Raw genomic sequence first — 8985 nt, forward strand, 5'->3', positions numbered from 1 at the left:
GCTCTCCTCTCCACCTTTTTTTCTTTTAGTAATTGGACAATTCTCTCATCTAGTATCGTGGTTGTTTGTTTTGTTCTCTTCTTTAATTCAATTTTGTTAAATTACATGATTGTAGTCTAATGTCCATGATATGATCATGTTACTAGTTGTACATTTAGCCATTTCACATGTTTTCCTACCATTCCTTACTAGCCATATAATCTACATTAGCTATTCAACTCTTTTTTTTCTTATTCATTTGTTATTATAGTCTTTGTAACCTATCATTTCTTTAATTTGTTCATTAATATAGTCCTTCTTTTATCTCTCACTCATTTTCTTAATTGGTTTTCTCTTTTGGCATATTACGGTAGAGGAGATCATTTGCATATTTTGAGTCTAGCTTAATGGTTTTTTTTAAGATCTATTTTAATTTAGACCATTCATTTGATTATTTTTCTATCTTAGCATGACTCTTTAATTGTAACTTTACTTTTTTTATTTATGCAATTCTAACAATTTCAAAAGCCAAAGAATTTGTTAAAAAATCCTTGGAAGATGGGTGAAGTAGAGGCCGGTTTAACCGAACGAGTGTGGGGTGCCTAACACCTTCCCACATCGTACCTTGGTCCCCGAACCCTAAGAATCTCATCCCCATTGGACAACGAATCACCAAGAAAACAAAATGTGTTTCTTAAAAAACCCGGATTTTCCTAAATTCCCAATTCCAAATATTTAGGTGGCGGCTCACTCCAAACCCCATATCAAATCCATCCCACCCTCCCGATCGGGTAGCCACAGGGCGAATGAAAGTTTAGATTGAATTTATATGGGAGGCAAGGGTATTTTCGTAATTTTTAATAAGTTGGGCTAAACTAGGTCATCGGGTGATCAAACCGGGGTCTGGATGGGTGGCTAAGATTTTGGGTCACAGATGGAGGGTTGAGATGGGTCTGACTACATAGGGGGGTTTGTGTCCATGGGCTAGCAAAATTGGTTGAAATGGAATCTTTTAGATAGAAGGGTAAATGTGGGTATTTTTGGCTAAAATTTGGCAAGGTGGGGTTTTCGGAGAATCTGGGTGGATTAGTAGGATCAGATTGGCCCAACTGGGGTCGGATCAGGCAGATCTGGAAAGGGCTTGATTCAACTGATTTGAAGCCTCGGAATGGAATCTATGCTCGATGAAAGGGTAAGCGAAGGTAGTTTTGGGTGAAATTTCATAGGGCAGGGTTTTTTGGCAGTCTGATGTGATTGGTAAGGTTAAATTGGGCCAACTAGGTATGTATCGGACGGATTTCAAATTTAGTCAATCTGGAGCCTTAAAATGAAATCTCGGTGCGATGGAGGGGTAAACAAAGGTGTTTTGGGATGAAATTTTATAGGTGGTATTTGGAGCTGTCTAGGATCTGATGATGAGGTTTGATCAATCTTAAAAGGTCAAGATCGTAGGAATTTGGGTCAATGGGATGTTTCATAGTAGAATCTTAGTTTGATGGAGGGACAAATTTAGGGAACCTAGGATTCAAACTTCATGGGCAGGTGTTTTGGTGTGCTCGGAGTCTAAAGGTGTGGTTTGATCGGTTCAGGTGTGTCAAGACTAAGTTCTGAGTGTTTAGGTTAATGAGGGAGATCAAAATGGAATCTTCGTTTGATGAAAGGGTAAATGGAGGAATCTTGAGTTGAAATTTTACGGGTAGGTGTTTTAAGAGGTCCTGGGTCTGGTGGTTGTGTCTGATCTAATGGTCGAAGTGTAAGTGGGGGTCAATCGGGGCCATTGGATAGGTTTTGGGCAGGTTTGATGGTGGATTTAAGGATTTTTAGGGTGAAATTTGGGTTTTTGGGTGTTTTGAATGGATCAGACGGGTTTGATTAGAGAATTGGGGTGAATTGGAGGCTCAGGTGGTGGATCGAGCAAAAATTGAGTGCTAACACTTAGTGTGCTCTTTGAGGAGGGGTGGTCGACCTCCTTGATTGCCTAACCTTTACACTCCTAGACCAACATCCCTTGTGGGGCAGCCTTGGTTAATGGCTAGCATGGCTACTAAGGTTCCTCATGGGCACACACATGCTCATGGGGACAATGCATAGAGCGACACTATGCCACGCCCATTAAAGGGAGGCTTGGCACTTGGGTCTAGCCTAAGCATGACCCTTCACCACACTAGCCATGTATCTAAGCTAATTGAGCTACCCCAATGCCCACAGCGCACAGGTGTGTTTTTAGGCCCAACGGTTGCCTATCATCATCGGCATAACAGGTGTCCCATAACATCAACACAACATGTGCCTCTCATCAAGGCGATCCCTCATTGGCACATAAGAGATGCATCCCATGGACCAGCATGAACCAACAAAGAGCCCTAGCCATGAGTTGCGAAGTCATGATCCAGTGCCACTGACCTTGGTGGGGAGGCATTCATTGCGCCAACACATGGCCCTCATGCGCACATCAGGCTTGTCCTAGCCATCCATGGCCCAGATGCTACACAGGTTTCTTTTGCTATATAGGGTGGCTATGCGGATTGGACGGGTGGCCTAGGGGCACAAGGTGGCTATGCAGGATGGGCGAGTGGCTTGGAGGCGCACAAACTATATAGGCGAGGGTGGCTTTGAGGTGTTAGGCACTCAGCCCTTTCACCAAACAATTGCGGATCAACAACATCTTACCTGTAAATGAGCTTCCTATTTGTTGATGGCTACCGATGGGTGACTTTGGGGTAGTCATCGCTACTTGGTTCACCTTCGCTAACATCAGTAGTTGTTGGTAGCCATCAGTCTCTTTATTCATCGAGCTTGAAGTTCATAACCAAAGGTAAGATACCTCTAGTCGTTGTTGGCCTGGGAACAACGGAAACCAGGACCAAGCTAAACCCCATCTTGTTATCATTAGTCCTAGACCAATATTCCACCAAGCCAAACCCAAGGCTAGAGCTATCAATGGGTCGGGTCTAACCCGATGGACCTGATGGACCCGAACTTTGGGTCGGTCCTCATTTCGGGAATTGGAACTGACGGGTTCTGGGTCTTAATATAGGATCTCGATTACTATCAGTTTGGAACCAATTTCCACCTAGTCCTGAACCGATTCAGACCTGGCCTGATATTACATATATAATAAATAAATAAAAAATAAATATTTGTTTAATATATTGTATGTGTGTATATATATAATATATATACATATATATACATATAATATATATATATATATACACATAATATATATTAAACAAATATTTATTTTTTATATATTATAATCGGGTCTGTCGGATCAAACCTGATTGCCCCAAGAACTAATCGGTTTGATTTTGGGTCCAAAAATCATAGGCCTTATCGGGTTCGGGTCCTCAACATTTCTTGTTGGGTAGGTTCCAATTCTAATTGGTTCTGACCCAGACCTAACCCGTTGACAACCCTACCCAAAGCTCCATTTGAAAGGAGTAAAATACAATTATGTACGATACAAATAGAGAGAAATTAATACAAAATACAAGGTTTTGCACTATTTGTATTTGTACTTCTTCCAAATTGAGTTGAAGGGGCATTTTTGACGTCAAAAGGGTATTAATGTTACTTTTTCAAAATATAAGTCACATATTTGTGACATGTGAGCCGATTGAAACGGATTTTGAGTATTTTAAGATAAGAAAAATTCCTAATAAGTATCCTATACTTTTGAGCCTAGTGCCAATCTAGTACCCAAACCTTAAAGCACGATTATCTAATATCCAAACTTTCAATTTGAAATAATCCAGTACCTAATATTAATTCACCGTCAGTCATGGCCATCACGTGAGATCATGAGGTGCAGTTTAAATAATTTCATAATGGTGAAACTAAACTTTATAATAATATTCTGACCATTTTTACCATTTTCTTTTTCTTTTACCTTATTTCCCTTTCCCTTCGGTATGGATTGAACAAACGAGAGAGGAGAGGAGACTGAACGACCGTTCTGCTATTCCGAGAATGCGCAGGTGGTAAGCTTCAATCAACTCCAAATTAATTAAGCTCAACAATGAGCCATGAATAAGGGTATGTAAGAAGGAATTCTTTTACCTAGAATGAGCCACTCTCGGTTGATGCTGTAGAGAGCAAATCGGTTGTTTCCGTCTTGGAGAGTAAGGAACGTCATTTCCAAACCACACATTCTTGCGATTTTCTAGGAGTCAATTACATTCATCAATATAACTATCTGCCAATTGATGTGTAGTCGGATTTGATTATCTGTGTCATCGACACTGATAACTGCTTTATTTCTTTATTTATTTTGAGCAAGCTTATTTGATGATGTAATCACTGGTCATCATCTATTCATCTATAGTGGGTATAAATAAAATATGACTTTAGGACTTGCTTGCAAGAATTTGGCCGGAATCGGAGAGCTTCAACGATAGAGGGTTAGGGCCAATGCCCAAGAGATTTAAGGGGAAGTGTGTTCCTGAACAAAATTTTACAATGGCCAACTGCAACAGGTATGTAAATTAAGTGATCGGCTAGAGCATGAAATCTTGATCTTGGCTTTCTACAATTTGTGGGTTTGGATTTCACAGGAAAATTATTGGTGCCCAGTACTACTTGAAAGGGCTTGAAGCAACTGCTCGTAGATCTCTTGAATCACTCATCCCTTCTTTCCTCTGCTCAGCTCGAGATGAAAATGGGCATGGCACACACACAGCTTCAATAGCGGTAGGATCTGCAGTGAGCGATACCAGCTTATTCGGCATAGGTGCTATTGCAATGATGCAATGAGCTCATGGCCATTGGCGACGCTATTGAAACCAAGAAGTAACCGAGTTTCATTTTGTTTGTTGTCTCCTCTAGCGCCGACAACAAGAGGTTGTCTTCTCCAGCAACAGTTGACTTAAAAACAAGGGGTACCGGAAGCAAATGCGATTTGTTCCAGCAATTTCTTTTAAAATATACGAAAAATATCTTCGTACCATGCTATCTGGTGTGTGACTCGTCGATTTCAACTTTTACGGTGTTGTCTTCCCCTTAACATCACCGACAGGAGGAATCAGTTTCTTCATAGCTTCAAGTCACAGAGTGGGTGGGTAATTATGTTTTTTTGCATTTTGACTAAAGGTGAGTGAACGCAGGTATTGGATTATCGCAAATTGAAAGTTTGCATACTAGAGTAGTACTAATCATAAATTTTCCCAAAATATGTAAAGACTTAAATCAGGAATTTTCCTAAAACATGTAACACTCAGTTGCTCCATTTCCTAAATTTTAAACTATTTTTATGGTTTAACTAATTGATTAAGTGTATTTTTACTGTTTAAAAAATGACTAACGCTATCCATATCATTTCTGATAATTGACTAATACTTCCCTTGCTGTTATCATCTATTAACAGAAACTGAGAAAGACAAAAAAAAGACTATTTTATTTCAAATTTTTAAAATAAAACAGGAAAAAGAAAACACTGATTAATCAAAACCCTAACCTTTCAAACCCAGTGATGACTAACATTCCATCATCCTCCTCTTCGATCTTTCTCTCTGGATTGCAATATCCAGTTATCCATATCTGCATCTCATACTCTGTCTTGCTTCCTACTGTATGTTTGCATTTGTTTCTGTGGGTTGCAATTTGCAACCTAGTTGATAGATCTTAGTCTGTTAACTATGATCCATGTATAAAGTTAAGAATTACTGGATTAGAATCCTTGTATAGTCTAGACTTTTTACCCCACAAAAGTTTCAACAACTGAGGGCTGCTAATATTTACTCTATTACACACCCTCTCTAGTTTTTCCACTTCAAGAAATACCAGTCTGGACTGATATGTAAAATGGGATGTTGTTATTCGAGTATTTAGATTGCTATTGATTGCGGGTATGGATTTGTATATTAATTTTTGTTAATTTTTAATTTGATGAACAGAGGGTCGGAGTTGCCTCAAAGGAAATCTACTAGGGCCCACTACATCTTAGAACGTCAACTCATGAGTTTGATAATCTCCACCATCGACCCACTATCGATCGAAATCCAAAGGTGGGAGAAGGTAGCTGATTCAGCAGCGGCGGTGCTGGCTGGCGGAATGGAGATGAACGGGAATCTATGTGGCATTTCTCAGGGAAAGCCCATCAAGAGGAGAAGAATAAGAGTTCTTACATGCGAAGAAAAAGAGAGACAGAGAGAGAGAAGAGGACCACCGCCGCCGGGAGTTTCAGTGGTGGCGGTTATTTAGTTTGAACGAGAAAAAACAGGGGACTCGATCACCTCTGGTGAACTTTCTGTAAACTCCTTTGAACACTGCTCAAATTCATAGAAGACCTCTTTGTGAACTTCAAGGGGATACTGCTCCAAATCGTTAGCCCCAATACAAGGGTGAAAGAATTTCAGAATTCATTTTGGTCTTTTGGAGATCCTGCTCCAACGGGACAAACGAAGAATCCACAATGAGTGCAGGGTCTCTCTTCTCGGGATACCAAGAATGAGAGATGAACGAGAGGGTGGCAGGAAGGTGTGGCTCAATGCATAAGCACCTGAGCAGCAGTGGCCTTGAAACAGCTGGTGGTGGGTACACCGGATTCGTGGGATCACCGTTGTTGGGTGATGAATTAGATGATGGGTTTGGAGGTGGTAAGATGAAAGGCACTAGTATTCAGATGTTTGGAGATTTGTAGAAGATGAAGGGCCAAAAATAATGGGGGAGATGGCTACAAAAAAGAGGAAGGGCCGGAGGTGGAGGGGCCCGCTGCTGCGGTGAGGAAACAGGGGAGAGAATTGTTGAAAAAACATTAAAGAGGGTAGATGAAACTTATCGATAATCACTTTTAAAACCGAAATTGCAGTAATGTGAAGTTGTTGCAGGAACTCGAAACTAGGAATTGCAGGAAAACGGAGGGCTGAGTCATGTCACATGGTCACTCTCTTTAAAACTGTATTTGCCCCCTAAGGTGCATCCGTGTGATTGTAAATCAATCGCCAAGATAAAACAACCCACAGGCCACTATTAGGCATGCACTCGCTTACCAGACCTCCACAAACCATAGAAAATTGATGCTCAGCTTTCTCAAAGAAAACAAGAATATCGAAAATGGTGTGTATACTAAGTCGGCCAGCACTCTTCTTATAGAGTGCTCTCATACCCGAATAGACATAGATGTGTCCTTTCAGACAAGAGACTCTTTAGAACAGTGCACCTGTTCGAAGAGACACAAGGAGGAAGAAAAGACACAAAAAGGAAAATGTTTTAATTTGAAATTAAATTCGAAATTGAAAATACTCAATTTAAAAAAGAAAATGTGTAATTCGGTTACATAAAAAAGATTTGATGCATCGCACGTACATGCACACATACACCCGCACCCATGCCCTGACCGGATCCAACCCAGCTCAATTCAGCTTGGCTCGGTGCGCGCATGTGAAAAACACCCCTAACCCCCCCCCCCTCCTCCTCACATGCATGGAATATCTACAGTTCTCTCCTACTATGGATCCCTACCCATAGAGGGAGTAAGACTACAAATATACTCTACTTCCACTCATTTTCTAACCAATGTGGGATAATGAGTCATTCAAGGCTGGGAAGAAGAAAGAACAAAAAACAAGAGAGGGAGGAAAAAGATTCTTGTAAATTTGAATCCCCCTCCAACAATCCCCCACAAGATTCAAAATTACAAGAAAATCGAACAGTTTGAGCATCACAGTAAGAAAAGTATTCATGGTTATGTCTTTTGGACATCAATCAACATTTAGGTATGACAGGCTACGTTATAGAGTACGGGTGGAGCTAGATTCCTTCAACATTTCCTCCTTAATGTAACTAGCTAACTGGCCAACCAACTCAACTCATCAGTCCTTTAGTGGTTCATTTGTTTTGGAACATTTTGGCATTTGTTCCCCTCTTGGAATCATGAGTGTTTTAGAGAGTTAGCCCTAAATCTCTTTTAGAAGCGGCCACACTTCACACTCACTTAGGTCAGTTATTAGTGTGCATTGTTCACACTATTCTTAACTGATTAAGAGCCCCATGCTCAATATCCTCAATCTACAATGAGTATTATCTTATCTTCGCATCTGAAATGGGATACAAATGATAGAGCTTTTTCAAGTCATTTAGCGACTCGTTTTACCCATTCAACCTAATTTCAGGGGTCTCCTTTCACATAGGTTGGGTGTCCATCACTAATGACATTGTAATGGGCTTCAACTCCATTCCTATCGATGCCTCATAAACCACCTTAGAAGTTTGCGGTTTGCTTAATGAATTTGCAAGGTTCTTTTTAGACCTTACAAAATCCAAAGCAATTGTATCTTCGCTGAGGTATTGTCTTACTAGGTTATGCCTTAAGTGGATGTGTCTTCTTTTACCATTGTATGTTTGGTTTTGGCTTTGGCTATTGTCGCTTGGCTATCACAATGGAGAGATATAGACAGAACCGGTCGCGGCCAAAGTGCTATATCTGCTAGTAAGTTTCTTAGTCACTACCTCGGACCCCGCCAATTCTAGTGCAATGAACTCGACCTCCATCGTTGAATTTGTATTGCATGACTACTTTATTGATTTCCATGATATTGTTCCTCCACCTAGAGTAAACACATATTCACTAGTGGAAATACTATCATTTGAATCTAAAATTCAGTTCACATCAATAAAGCCTTCTAAAACAGGAGGAAAACCTAAATAATGTAAATTAAAGTTTATGGTTTCTTTTAAATATTTTAATAATCTTATTAAAACTACTCAATGTTCATTTCCGGAATTGAGTATGCTGACTTAATTTTCCCACAACTATAGCCATGTCTGGTCTTGTACAGTTCATTAAATAAAATACAGATCCAATTATACTTGCATACTCCTTTTGTAAAACAGGTTCTCCTACATATTTCTTTAAGTGAATAATACAGTCAAGAGATGTTTTAATCGATTTACAATCATAGTGTTCAAATTTTCTAAGAATACTCCTTACATAATGTGATTGAGAGAGAATAAAGTTTCATTGTTCTTTATGGATTTTAATCCCCAAAATCACATCAGCCTCACCCA

The 8985-nt window shown here is 39.9% G+C and overlaps 1 long non-coding RNA gene across 1 annotated transcript; it reads left to right on the top strand.

The window, feature by feature from the left end:
• The first annotated feature begins 3906 nt into the window (after positions 1-3906).
• LOC148849103 (uncharacterized) lies at positions 3907-6300 on the top strand. Its single transcript, XR_016101354.1, has 3 exons — positions 3907-4457; positions 4536-5070; positions 5874-6300. It is a non-coding gene; the product is annotated as an uncharacterized LOC148849103 (long non-coding RNA).
• The last annotated feature ends 2685 nt before the right edge of the window (positions 6301-8985 follow it).

This window comes from Nelumbo lutea, chromosome 6, assembly GCF_056320005.1.
Source record: "Nelumbo lutea isolate HS-2025 chromosome 6, American lotus-T2T, whole genome shotgun sequence".
Lineage (NCBI taxonomy): Eukaryota > Viridiplantae > Streptophyta > Magnoliopsida > Proteales > Nelumbonaceae > Nelumbo > Nelumbo lutea.